This window comes from Heptranchias perlo, chromosome 2, assembly GCF_035084215.1.
Source record: "Heptranchias perlo isolate sHepPer1 chromosome 2, sHepPer1.hap1, whole genome shotgun sequence".
Taxonomy (NCBI): Eukaryota; Metazoa; Chordata; class Chondrichthyes; order Hexanchiformes; family Hexanchidae; genus Heptranchias; species Heptranchias perlo.
In genome coordinates, this window is record NC_090326.1 from 61,604,714 (window position 1) to 61,618,790 (window position 14,077).

Sequence of the window (14,077 nt, forward strand, 5' to 3'; positions counted from 1 at the left end):
TAACTTGATATACTTTTCTGGAATTTTCTGTTTTTATTTTGAAAATAGACTCTCTAAACTCTTTAACAAACTGCTAACAAATAAGAATATAAGAAAAAGACAAGGGCACAAAATGCTTATTCTGCCCATTGAAGCTCATTCCCCCATTACCCTAACTTTCTGATCTTAGCGACCTACTGCATTTTGAACATTCCTAATCTTTTTCCCTGTACTACTCAGCCAGGCAGATTATTTCTTACATTTATCTTTGTATGAGTGAGGAATTTCTCCCAAGTAAGAATTTGAAATTTACTTTCATCCATTGAAATTATGTTCCTCTGCCTTACTTTCCTTTCACATATAATTCTGGGTTTACCTTTTCAATAATGTTTAATATTGTGTAAATCTTCTTTACTTGCCTTCTCACTAGAATGCAAAGCATGAGCTTCTTTTATCTTGCCTCTTAACTCATCCCATTTACATTTGACATTAGCCTGGTTGCTCTTCTCTGTACACTCTCCGTTGCATGTATACCCTTTTTTGCGGTGTGGCATTCCAGAACGGAACACAATAGGGTTGATTATCCCAATTGGGCACCCCTGGTAAGGGACATTACTAACAGGAAGCACTAATTCAGAAATTGCAAGCCCACACTACCTGATTTTCTATTCCATAACATTCAGACCTGTGTTTCCTGTGAGTGCTGCTTCTCACCGGGAATGTCCAATTGGGGACTAAGTCCTAGCAATGTAAGTGTGTTCTGACCAGCACATTATTAAGTCTGAATATAACTTTTCAAGATTTGTATTCCACTGTTCTGACTATACATCCTAGCAATTTATTAATTTTTTGATTGCTTTGCCAATTATCTAAATATTGAAAGTGACCAGCGCAAAGTACACTTATGCATTGACTAATGTATATTGTTTTGGAATCAAAGTTTATTCCACTTCTGGGTCCAAATCCCTTCAGAATAATGATCGATGTGGAAACCTTTAAGCGCATTTTAATTAATGCATCCAGAAAGACCCTTAGGTCCTCCTAGTTCAGCATCCAATCATTTCTTAAATGATTCCCGGGTTATTGCCTCCATTACTTTAAGTGGACGACCACTTTTTGGGGAATATTAACTTTTATCATCGGGCGAAAAATGGGTGACAGCGAAATGGCAGCCCGTTTTACACCTCACATGATTTTCTTTTCCATTGGAAAAGGTGTAAAAGGGGCTGCTGATTTGCTTTCACACGTTTTTTGCTTGGTGATAAAAGTTAAAATTACCCCCTTTAAGAAAAGAAGAACTTACTGATACCAGTCTGGAGTTTACCTTTTAGTAGTTTGAACCAGTGTCCACTTGTCCTATTCTTGCAATTTAGTTTAAAGTAATATTTCAGATTTACCTATTCCATTCCCTTTCTTGCCCATCTCTACAAGATCTCCTCTCAAATGCTTGTTCAGTTTGTAATGTCCCCTTCTTTGTCTCGGTGTCAATTTTTGTCTTATTACGCTCCTGTGGAGCGTCTTTGGACATTTTCTTGCATTAAAGGTGTTATATAAATGCAAGTTGTTGTTGTCATTGTTATAATGATTACACCATATGGTTGAATGTTAATTTCAGCTGATTTTGGAGCTGTTGATCTCCAACATGCAGTATCACTAGGTACAAATTATATTGTGATATGTTCATATGTACAGTGGCTCCTCAGTGTATTGGTCTCCATCTGTAACATTTTCTAATTTATTATTATTATATCTGACGTAACATATTTTGTTTTGGTTGGTTTGCTGATAGAGAAACCATCAATCTCTATACCTATAATATATTAAAAGCCTTACATTTGCCTGTACTTCATGTCTATGCTACTTGACATCATGTTGTCATGTTTTTGTCAGACATTTGTGTAAATTTTCCTATTATAAGTTCCTATGTCCACATTTATAATGCTTTTTGCCTATGGAAGCTCGTCACTCTGATTGTGCAATCTGGCCACTGGGTTACCACAATTTTCACAAAACATTTTCTGAAAATCTGATAGTAGCTAATTTCTAATATCCAAGATAATGGTTTAAACAAAAATATTCAAAAATTACATATTTCACAGTAGCATGATTAAATTAATTCCCGTTAGTGCCTTTTTATGCCTTCATCAAAGTTTTTACTTGGAAGCCTCAGCCTCTTCCAAAAGCCTGGGCTTGAAGTTGATATTTTTTACCTAGAGCTGTTACTCTGAATTTGGATTGTACAATCTGAAATGTCCAGTGTGCCTAATTTCCCTGAATACATCAATATCATTCAGTCAAGGATTATTTTTCCTTGGCTCTAGCAATTCCTCCTCAGTTGTTTTTCAAAATTATTTGAAGAAAAGCCAGAGGACAAATTTCAAATACTTCAGGTGAAATTCATTGAGTATATTTTTTAAACACAATGCGTGTATATTTGTGTCTATCTGTTTATGTTTATTCAGTGAGAAAATGTAACAGTGTTCTGATTACACATCTGCTGTAGCCTTTGTTTTGTGTTCTGCAAATATGAGAAAGTGTTTTAAGCTGAGAAAGAGGGAGAGATTGGGGTCATATGTGGGGGGGGTGGGGTGGGGGGGGGAGAGAGAGAGACAGACAGACTTCATGTTAATAGATCAATTAAAAACATCAGTTGAATTTTGAAGCCAATTAATTAGCACAATTGCTAATATCTACGTGAGAAAGATATACACACACACACACACACACACAGAGTGTAGAAAGAGAGGCAGGCAGACAGTTTCTTTTCTCATTCTTATTTGATTTATTTTTGTTATAGTTGAATTTTGAAAGCAAACAAAGCCTTTTTGAGGGAAACAGATAGCAAAAGACTATAGGAAGGGCAGCAGGAGGAGGAAAACAGTTTGAGTTTGAGGGGACCATTGGCCCCTTGCCATCTGCCTTTGAGGCGAGTGAATGGGATGGGGGGAGTGAATGGAAGCTTAAAGGTGAGATGATTGACTATGAAGCAATGAGAAAGGAAATGATACAATGGTTGAGCAGGTATTCAAAGAGAAAAAGGTAGGGTTAATGATGGGAGCGAAGGGTGGTGGGGAGATGAGGGGATAGTGGGAAGGTGAAGGGGCATGGGATGTCTTGGTAGTAAGGTGGTGGAAAGAAGCATGATTGATTAGGGGAATGGATAGGAAAGAAGCCACTGGGGACCACATTTTCCCTGCACAATCAAGGCTCAATTTCCACTGAACGTCAGGTTGATGTCTTCGGGCACGCATACCTTTTGCGATGCCCTTTTCGTGCCAATTTCCAGCGCTGCTCCAATATCTCAGCCTTCTTGACTTCCTATATACAATCCCATGGGAGATAAACTAGTATCTAATTCTTTCAATATTACCTACTTTTGGTATGGCTCACAAACATACAGCCAGCCCAATTTGTTGTTAACCAAAAAAAGTCTCCATTATGAATGTGCTGAATTTCAAATAATTACAAATACATGTTTTTAATGTATTTTATACAAAAGTAATTAAAGTTTTAATGAAAATATATTAAGCATCTCAACATTGTGAAACTTTGCCTTGAAGTTTTCTTTAATAGTGGAGTTGAAAATATATTTAAGAATGCATTTAAGATATGGATGTAAAATAAGCTAATATATTATTTGTACATCAGTGTCACCTATACATCTTCCAAGTTTCATAAATATAGGACTTACAGTTTTCTGGTTACAGGGAAGTCTGCTTTCAATTAGTATGGTTCACTTATGTAAAATGGAGAGTGTAGAAAGAGAGGCAGGTGGACAGTTTCTTTCCTCATTCTTATTTGATTTATTTTTGTTATAGTTGAATTTTGTAAGCAAACAAAGCCTTTTTGAGGGAAACATATAGGGAAACATATATGCTTTTGCATTTGAGATTGTATTTATGAGCTATTTGAGGGAAAACTGTCATGTTTTTAAATTTCAGATTTAACTGTTTAAACTATTTTTTAATCATATTTTTCTCCTGTCCTAAGTGATTCCTACTTCCTTGAGTAGTCAGTAGTAAAGAGACTAACATATCTGTGCCCTCATGCAGCTCGCAGGTTCCACCCCATCTCAACCTTCTGTAGGAATCCACTTAGCTAGATGCCATTACAAATGCTTAGAAGCTGGAATCCCTGAACATCTTCCAATGAGGTACAGTTGAACAACAAGGTAAACCATGAAAACTCTGATGTGTAACAGAACATATCTGGGAACTGACATCACTACTATTGTCCTCTACAGTGTTCGCTAACAAAATGTAATTACAGTGGTAATATAATAAAAGTGACTAAAGCCAGCAGTAAAATCAGGTGAGTAATCATGTGGTTAGAATGCCACCTTATTTAGTACTCATAACCTTATTATGTACTACAAGACCAGCACACCAACATATGAATATTAAAAAGAATTAATTTTTTTCCCTAAGTGAAGTTGATTTGATTAATATAATATATCCTAATCATACTGCTATATTAGGACATAAATATTAAACATGCATTTTGAATTGTTTGTCATAATCAACAGAAATGTAAATTCTATAATACTTAAACTATAATGGTTTTCTCAGGAGAGGAACATGGAACCTTACTGGTGCAGCTGAGAGGCTTCTGCCATCAAGCATTCCTCAATTCAGTGAGCTGAGATTGGAGCAGCAATTTAATATCTATTGAAATACTTTTAATCCACATGAGTGAATGATCACATATTGAGTGTTGTTATGCATAATGCCCTTTTTATGTTAAACTTATTGTCTCTTGTGTACTTTTGAGTATTGTTTAATGTTATCATCAGATTTATTGGCCTGGAAATTGCTCAAGAAATAACGGCGAGGCTAACAGGGCTCACCATTATTGCAGGGCAAATGGAAGAGCAAGTTCCGGCACGCCCGCACAGTCAAAAATGGAAATCCTGAGCTTGCTCTTCCTGATTCCCTGCTGATCTGTCAGCTTTGTGTTAAAGAGATATCGCAGGCAGGAATCAATGGACCAGCGTGAACTTGCTCTCCTGCCCAGCTGGAAACTAACTAATCTCGCCAGAAAAAAAGGTACGCTGAGTTATATCAAGTCTAAACCAACTTTTAACAACATGGTATTAATGACTGCCAAACAACCTCTCTGGCACTGAAAATTAACTTTTAAAAATGTGGAGTCTCATTATTCATAATTTTAATGGCTTTGGACATTTTAAAAAAATCATAATTTAAAAATTTAAAATTTTTATTTGTTTTACTTTTACTTTCTGTCGTTTTTATCTCAGTTCTTTAATCTTACCCTCTCTTTATTTTGCTTTCTCGATCTGATTTTATAGTACATTTACTAATCTTATCTGACACTTCCTGGTTCTTAGCCTGTGCGGTTTGTGAATAAGATTCACTTCTTGGTTTTCACAGTGTTGCTTGCTTCAAGCTGATTGCTTGAGGGAACAGTGAGATCCTTTCCTCCTCCCACAGCTCAGAGAAGCCCGGGAACGATCGCTGCACTTCTTGCAGCTCTCAACTAAAGCAAGTTGGTGCCCAGAAGCCCGCGAAAAGTTTGTGGGTGAGTTAGTTACTTACCAATGGTGGGCAATATCCATTCGCTGCTCACAGCAATTTCTGGCCCATTATGTTTGATACAATTTTTATCTTGCCTGAAAGTGAAAGATGACTCTACTTTTTAGGAATCAATAAGATCACTCCTTGCCCCTAATAATTCTCTGAGGGTGCAGAAATACTGCCATTTTCATATCGATGCAAAATGGTTTTGGGTGCATCTTTGATGAAAGTTGTAGCATAACTTGGGTGTCAGGTTTTGATGCAATCACTGGTTGCACTGAAGCCATGTCATGTGAGGCCCCATCTAGGTGGTCATCTCATTGCGACTTGAGTTCACATTGGTTGCAGTAGAACTCCCTCCAGGTGCAAAGCCATATTTTAAAAATGGATCACCATGGGAACTTTTAAGACAATGTTTGAGATTTTCTAATATCATGAGAAAAATGGACACTTGTGTCACTCTCTCCTAAGATGAAGTTAACCAACTGGGGAATGGAACACTACATTGCGTCCAAGTAGACATACACAGAGCTCCTTTGTGACTGAAACTGGTAGCCACAGTATAAATCCATTCTTTGAGGTATACCAGTCTCATAAGGTACAGAGCACAAAGGGGCATCTAAGAAAATACAAACCAGGGAAAAAAGTAATATGAAATAAAAAACTTACTTTCACTTGGAGCAACACAAGAGCAATCCTGTAATGGTTGCACTTCATTTTGGTGACACTTTCAGTACTTTTCTTCAACTTTTAGACAATGCATCGGTGCCCAGGTCAGATTCTGATATTTAATAAGTAGAAGTCAGGTGTTTAGAGAAGAGTGATTGTCGCTGATACATTGCTAATCCAGGGAGACGTTAAATTGAAGTTCATTAGCTGAATTCAGAACCCTGATTTATACCTTTTTGTCAAAATAGTTTTTAGGTATCACACTTGTAGCCTTGCAAAACATTGCACAGATCTATGGGGTCTAACATGAGAGTAGGATTCATTTGGATCTTTAGTTGAAGGGACTCAAATATGGGAGTGAAGAGATTGGCATTCACATTGTAAGTATGAAAGCTTGCCAGAGGAGGGGTCGATTGGGCGCGTGGGTAACCCACCCTGTAAAATCGGTGGGTTCCCCACGCGATCGTAAGTAAATTGAAGCCATTTACCTTGGCTTCTGGGTTTCGCGCTGGAAAGCTGCGCGGTGGGCGGACTGCGCACCCGCATCATAGGCTGTCAGCTGGAGGAGCCCTATTTAAAGGGGCAGTCCTCCACTGACTGATGCTGCAGAAAATAGGCAAAATTACAGTATGGAGCAGCCTAGGGGGAAGGCTACTCCCAGGTTTAATGATGCCTCACTCCAGGTCTTACTGGATGGGGTGAGGAGGAGGGGGAGGACAAAGATCTTCTCCCTGGCCGACGGGAGGAAGTGGCCTGCCTCTGCCACCACAAAGGCCTGGCTCGAGGTGGCAGAGGAGGTCACCAGCACCACCAACATATCACACACCTGCATATAGTGCAGGAAGTGCTTCAATGACCTAAGTAGTTCAGCCAAAGTGAGTACACTTACTCAATCCCCTACACTCCATCTGCCACATCAGCGCCCCCACCCCACATCTCCTTCTGCACTGCCAACACTACTCTATCACATCACTCCTCACGCCCACTCAAAGCTCATCCTCATCTTACCTGCACTTACTCACCTCACCAGTACTCATCCCACCACTACCACTCAACCCAATCCTCATACAATCTCATGGCTCTGTCGCATACTCACCCACTGATGCATCTCTTTCTCGGTCAGCCTCACCCAACCTGCCACTACCTGTGCTGCAGCCACGGGGCATGCATCACATATGTGTAGTAGGAAGCGTAAGGCAAACGTGCCATGAGCATGAAGGGGATGCACAAGGGTGTTTGAGGGTTTGTCATGGTTTTTACTTATATTTGATTTCTGATCAACTCACATTACATATATTGTCACCACTACTGCCATGTCTTGGCCATTCTTGACTGGCTTGTGCAATAAGGCCCTTTCATGAGGCTCTCCATGAACGCCCTTGATGCCACCCATTGGGTCACCCTACAGTGGGTGTATGTATAGCTGCACGACTACTTTGTGCAGGTGCCTGTTGCGCAGCACTGTGTTGTGTAGCTCCACGTGGTGGAGGTGGACAGCATGCCTGGCTCATCCTCCAATGGAGTGATGAATGCAGCAATGGACACCTGCCCCACCCCCCATCCTGACATTGTGAGAGTGAGGGCGTCGACAAAGTAGGTAAACATGTTTGGACAGCAGAGTTTAGGGTCTGATTTAATAATTTGAAGTGTGGAGACAGCGGTGTGGCAGGCAAAACTTTGTCTGAGGTGACAGAGTGCCCTGCTGCAATGAATGAAGGTTTACCCCACACCTGTTAAATGGACCTTTGCAGCTGCCACTGGCTGCTGGCTGCAATATGTCTGTTTAAACAGGGAGTGTATCCCCCAGCATGGGAAACACGCTCTGGGTAGTCCAAAATCCGAACCCTCCTAAAATCTCCAACTAATGAGGTCTGTAAACGACCTCAAGTACCCAGATAATGATTTTAAGTGGGATCCCACCAGCTTTGGTTGCCGGTGGGAGTCCCGCATGCGGGGGCTGCGCGCGCACCGATTTGCGTCATTGGGGAACCCGGAAGTGGGCGGGTTGGAGCCAGGCTCCGGACTCGCTCCGGGAATCCCCAATTTTCAGAGGCCTCCTGCCACGAACGCACCCGCTCGGCCATCCGAAAATTGACCCCAACGTTTCAGGTCGATGTCCTTCCTTTTAAAGTTCAGCCAACATGGGGAAAAATGTTAAAAGTTAACAGAATGCAGAAGCAGGGCAGAAGTTAAGTTTACAAAAGTTATGCTAAGGCCTTTCAATGTAGACAGAGTATTAGGGAGAGTTTTCTAGGTTTGTGCCCTGGTACATTGGGCAGAGCAGAAAATTTGGCTAGTTGGAGCATATAGGTGTTAAAGAACCTACCTAACTTGCCTCCATTTAAATCAACTGAGGAATATTGGGCAGGCTCCATTACAGGCTCTGAGCCACTCAATTTTATGCTACTCACACTACCTGAGCAATTCAGTATGAATACTCATGAAAATCTCAGTGCAGTTTTTTTTGTCAATATGCTACAAGAAAGGATGTACTTAAATTAGAATGGGTACAAAAAAGAGTATTAAGATTGAGCTCGAGTGAGGAAAGGTTAGAGATGATTAAGCTTCACAGTTTAGCATGTGGTTAGTTCAGGAAGAACCTCATTCTAGCATCTAAAATATTTAAATGATACAGATAAGGTTAACCCAAATTATTACTTCAAACTTCACAGAGAAAATAGGTCAAGCGAACATAAAATGGAAATGAGTGGAAAATAAATTTAAAACAGGTATCAGGAGAAACTTATTTATTCAAAGGATGATATATGTTTGGAATAATATACCAAGCATGAAAATAGGGGCAAAAACATTGGAGTTACTCAAAGTACAATTAGATGCGATGATGAATGCTTTTATTTAGTCGAGGATTGAGCATTTATTAGCTGAATAGCCTCTTTGTATCCTAGACATTTCTGATGGTCTTATGTAATGATTGTCAGGAACTTGCTCACAATATATATAAATAATTTGGACTGTAATTTTCAGAGTTTCTACCTTCACTAGAAGTTTATTTCACATGATAGCATCATGAAAGGGTATCTCATTGCTACCTGGTAGTCCAGATGCTCTGTGATACACCCAGTGAGCCAGATGGGAAACTGGTGTGCCAGACAGGTTCAAGGACATTCTTTTATATAAGTGACGGCAATGCTAATATGGGCTCAGAAGTTCGATTTTTAATTTCAGTTTACAATGATCAGGTTCAGAAGGGACCCATCTCAACAATACTCATCTGAGGCAATGTAACTTATAGTCATGGATCTGGAAATCCACTTCTCAGAGGAATATCTTCTGGGGAGTCACCATTAGCTTTATCTCAGGTGATGATTGTTGTACATAGTCTGTTTATTCTGATGGAGAAGTTAATTTGGAAGCAATAGTGAAACATGAAAGTGTTTATTTTAATAGTTTCCATGCTTCCCCAGAGAGAGAAAGGATCAGTTGTCTTTTTCTAATGTTCAATTAATTTGAAAACACAGAGGAGAGATTTACCAATACAGCATCTGACAATCAATGGGAATAATGATTGTTATATTTCACTGCTTATCAGAACCATAAGTCTACATAAATATGGAGAAATTCTGACACTTAAAAGTGCCTCAGACATCCCCAATTAATTCTGTATTCCGAAAAGGAACCAAAATATTAACAAAATTTTGGATGGGCTGGATAGAAATTTACTGTTCAAAATGGAGGTTAAGTGGCACCAGCCTCTCTCCCCAACTTTACTAACATTAAGATAAGGTCTAACATGGCCAGCTAGCCACTAAAAGACCCAAACAAAGAATAAGAGCAACTGGATGAGTTCCATCTACATCACGATATTGAATTAAACATGTAGCAATGCACTGTTCTACTGCAGCTGACCGAGATTTAAAATACATAAAGGACAGGTAGCTCACTAAAAGCCAAAATCCACTTGATATATAGATAGAATAAAGACTGTCAAAAACTTGCTACACTTGAAGAGATACGATAATGGTGAGCTCCATTAGCTCCCCTGCATTTCAACATTAGTTAGTGAGAACATTCAGTCCTATAGCTGCATTGTTCAAAAATAGCTAGATCTATGCCAGAGCAAATGCAGATTGCTATTAAGAATATTTATTCTGGAATCACATAAGTGTTATTATCCTGTGTAATAGTAAGTTTCTACTTTGCTTCAAAGTAACTTATTTGCTAATATTATATGTATGTAGGTAATATATTTGTGCAAACATTTTAAAGGAGGTTGTCTTTAATAAAACCTTTTAGAAAAATTATCCGCTCTCACCAGTACTTTGTACCTCTGACCTGAACCTCTACATTCTGAAATTAAATGACATCTATTCATTTTAGTGACATATTTCAATTCCCACACAGCAATAAAATTCTGGAAACAAACTCAAACTATAGGTTGTGAAATCAGATCCAACTGACACAGCCTTCTTGTAACCTTCAAATTAATTTAAATTGCAGGGAAGCTTGAGTAAAAAAACATACTTGTTTAAACTTCCCAGTCTTCAGCCATTTCTACCAAAACCATGCATTATCTTCACCATGTTATTTTAAAGCTGAGACTGAATTCTTCATTTTGTTCTTGACCTTTAGTTACCTTCATCCATCTTTGAACTTTTCAGTCAAGCATATTCCTTCGACATAGCAGCCAACAACATTCCTGCTTCTTGCATTATGTAATTGGAGTGAAGTTGTAGAGATCCTTGTCCATCAAGTGCATATGATGGAAATTCAGACTGAAGCTGGAAGGATAAAGGCAAGAAATAAATGTGCCATGAAGTGATCGACTACGGGAAAAGTACAACTCTTTTGGTCCCTGACTCAGCTGTGCGTGTATATGACCAACCTACGTAACATTTCAAAGATACTCAGTTAAAATGTTCCTTCTTCCAGAAAATATCAATAAAAGCAGATTTTTCAAAATTAAATGTAAATCTCTCTTTTTAAAATTCATTATATATCCACAGCTATCAAGTTACTAGGTAAAGAGATTGTAGATCTATACCTGGGCCTGAGATACATTTTCAGATTATGTTGTCAAACTACAGAAATGTACTTTTCTGCAGAATCACTTTTGCTTCACAGCCAGTTATTCTGATTAAAATAAAAAGAAAGCAGACAATAGGTTCTGGAGGTGCAAGAGAACTTTAGAGTTACAACTTTTGCTGCTTTTATACTGGTGCTTATTTACATTTAGCATTGGGAGACTGGCATCCATGAGCTGGCAACATATTTGTGCTACGAATTCCAGCTCCCTTGTCCCACTGGCAGAATTGTAGACCCAGTTTTTTGGCACCTGTGATTCCACCACTGAGATGAGGGAGACAGATTTAGTTGTGTAAACACCAGGAACCAGCTCATAGCACTGTTGCCCCTGAATCCAACTTAAACAAGCACCAGTATAAAAGTAGCTTTACCTTGCATCTCTTTCAACCAAGCCACGTTTTATCGCTACAGTAAATTCTTTACATTGCAAATTCCTGAGACTTGTTATTTTTATTGGGATTCATCTTACCAAGGTATGAAATGCTTACAAAAAAAGTGGAGTGTTGTTAATAGTGTTGCTCTTAATAATTAAACATTTAAAAATAATAATTATTGATTTTAATATCCTTTTAGTTTTTTTCAATTTTTATAATTATTTTTGTTTTAATTTTAAAACAAATTTTAAAATTCTCATCCTTGTTTTCAAATTCCTCTTCACCCCTCCCTATCTCTGTAACTTCCTCCAGGCCTACAACCCTCTGAGATCTCTGCGCTCCTCCAATTCTGGCCTCTTGCATGGCCCCAATTTTAATCGGTCCACCATTGGCGGCCATGCCTTCAGCTTCCTAAGCCCTGGGTTCTGGAATTCCCTCCCTAAACCTATCTGCTTCTCCACCTCTCTCTCTTCCTTCAAGACACTCCTTGAAACCTACCACTTTGTCCAAGCTTTTGGTCACTTGTCCTAATATCTCCTTATGTGGCTCGGTGTCAAATTCTGTTTGATTACGCTCCTGTGAAGCACCTTGGGACATTTTACTATGTTGAAAGCGCCATATAAATGCAAGTTGTTGTTGTTAAAGGTGAGTGGTGATGACATCATCCTGGTTGGAGTAGGAGAGCCTCGGGGTGTAATGGAAAAGAATTAGCATCAAAAGTTATTGTCATAGTCTCAAGGTTCTTCAGCAATTGAGGCACTTCCACTTTCTCGTCAAAGCCAAATTCCACCAACACTCACTGTTTGATTAATTTAAAAATAACCAACTAAGACAAAAAACTATTTAACCATTTGGAAGTTTAATTTTCTTTGATAGCACACAGCGTAAGGTGTTTATGTACAATTCCTTTCTGTACTATTTTAACAAAGTTGCCTGCCCATTTATTTTAAACATGTTAATGTTAAAATAACAAAGAACAACCTTTTATGTGCATGTCAATCAGTACACTATTATGGGGAAATTAAATCCACAGATTTAAACAAAAACAAATGGATCTTCTTTAACACTGCTTTTGATGGGATCAAGAAAGAACAGTTCATTATAGTGAAACCTTACTCATTATTTTAAATCTTTTTTGGAGACTCCTTTAATGGGTTATCGTGGGAGATGAATGCGTCACAGGGGAAGATGTCTTTCTTATGAGACGTTTTGTATACCAGCTATGGAAGGGGCAGTAAAAAGGAAGCATTTCAGTCTAGGATGATCTCATTTTCCTCCAAGAGATGTTTAAGATGAGTCAGTTGCAGTGAAATCTTGTGAGATCAGTCAATCACTTTTCCCCCAGAGATTGGCACTATAATTAAGGGTAGCACTTGCATGTGATTGGTTAAGCTGCCATTAAGTGTAACAGAAAACAACAAGGATACCTATTTGCAAATATGTTATGTGAGAACTTAGAGATAATGGAGAGAATGCTGGAACTTCAGGCTCGCTCCTATGATACTGTCACTTGTGCAATCTTTATGCTGCTGCTTTTCATTTCAAAGCTTTGCTTCCCCACTAGTGTGCAGATTTCAGGGCCATAAGTAAAATGCAACCATTTCTAAACAATAACTAGAAATAATAGTTTGAAAAACTCACAGTAAAGCGTTATTTCTTGTTCTTTGCCAAGACACTAACAATAAAGTGAATCTGTGCATGAAAACTAGTAAAGTATTGGTAAAAGGGGACATCATCCAAACAAATCAAGAGGGCAAGGCAAACTCTGAAACACAGCATTTTCACTTACTGAATAAGACTAAGAATTTACCGTTTTTGTTTTATTTTACTAACGGATGAGAAGCAAACATGGAGTGAACTTTTGAATTGCATCTGTTTTAATGCTTTATTCTTAATTCATAAATACTCCTACTATTAGGAATGATAATTGATAATTCTAAAAACATTCATTTTTTGATCCTAATATAACAATTATCCTCTGGTAGAAAGCTGGTTTAAACAATTATCATCAATATTAATGAGATGGTCATTTTTTTAAGTGACCTGAATTTGTTTTGAATTACTGTATTATCAGGGAGATAATATACATTTATGGGTTGTGATATTAGCATACAAACACTTAAAACATTTGTATGAAATTCCTTTGTCTGCAATTTAAATTGAGGTGTTAAGAAGTTTAAAACAAGTTACTACCTCTGTTATAATTGTGACAAAGGAATTTTGTATAAACACATCAAAAGTTTATATGTTAATATCACACAGTGCAATATCATCCCAAAAGGGATGTTACTCAGTCTTCCCTTGTTCCTTTGTGTTATGTTATTGGTCAGAGGCAGCCTAGGAGCTGACACTGTGTATGTGATTTCCTCTACATCACAGGGTGACATGAGGGGGGAGAGCCGTCCATCACTCACTGTCACCAGTTGTTACGTCGCTGGAGCAGAACTTGTGATATTACTGCAGGGAATTTCTGTAAGT

General features: G+C 38.5%; 1 long non-coding RNA gene across 1 annotated transcript; it reads left to right on the forward strand.

Annotated features, from left to right (window-relative positions):
- The first annotated feature begins 4,551 nt into the window (after positions 1 to 4,551).
- Positions 4,552 to 11,085, forward strand: LOC137333616 (uncharacterized). The gene is made up of 3 exons (XR_010965941.1): positions 4,552 to 5,024; positions 5,370 to 5,517; positions 10,773 to 11,085. It is a non-coding gene; the product is annotated as an uncharacterized lncRNA (long non-coding RNA).
- Positions 11,086 to 14,077: the final 2,992 nt, after the last annotated feature.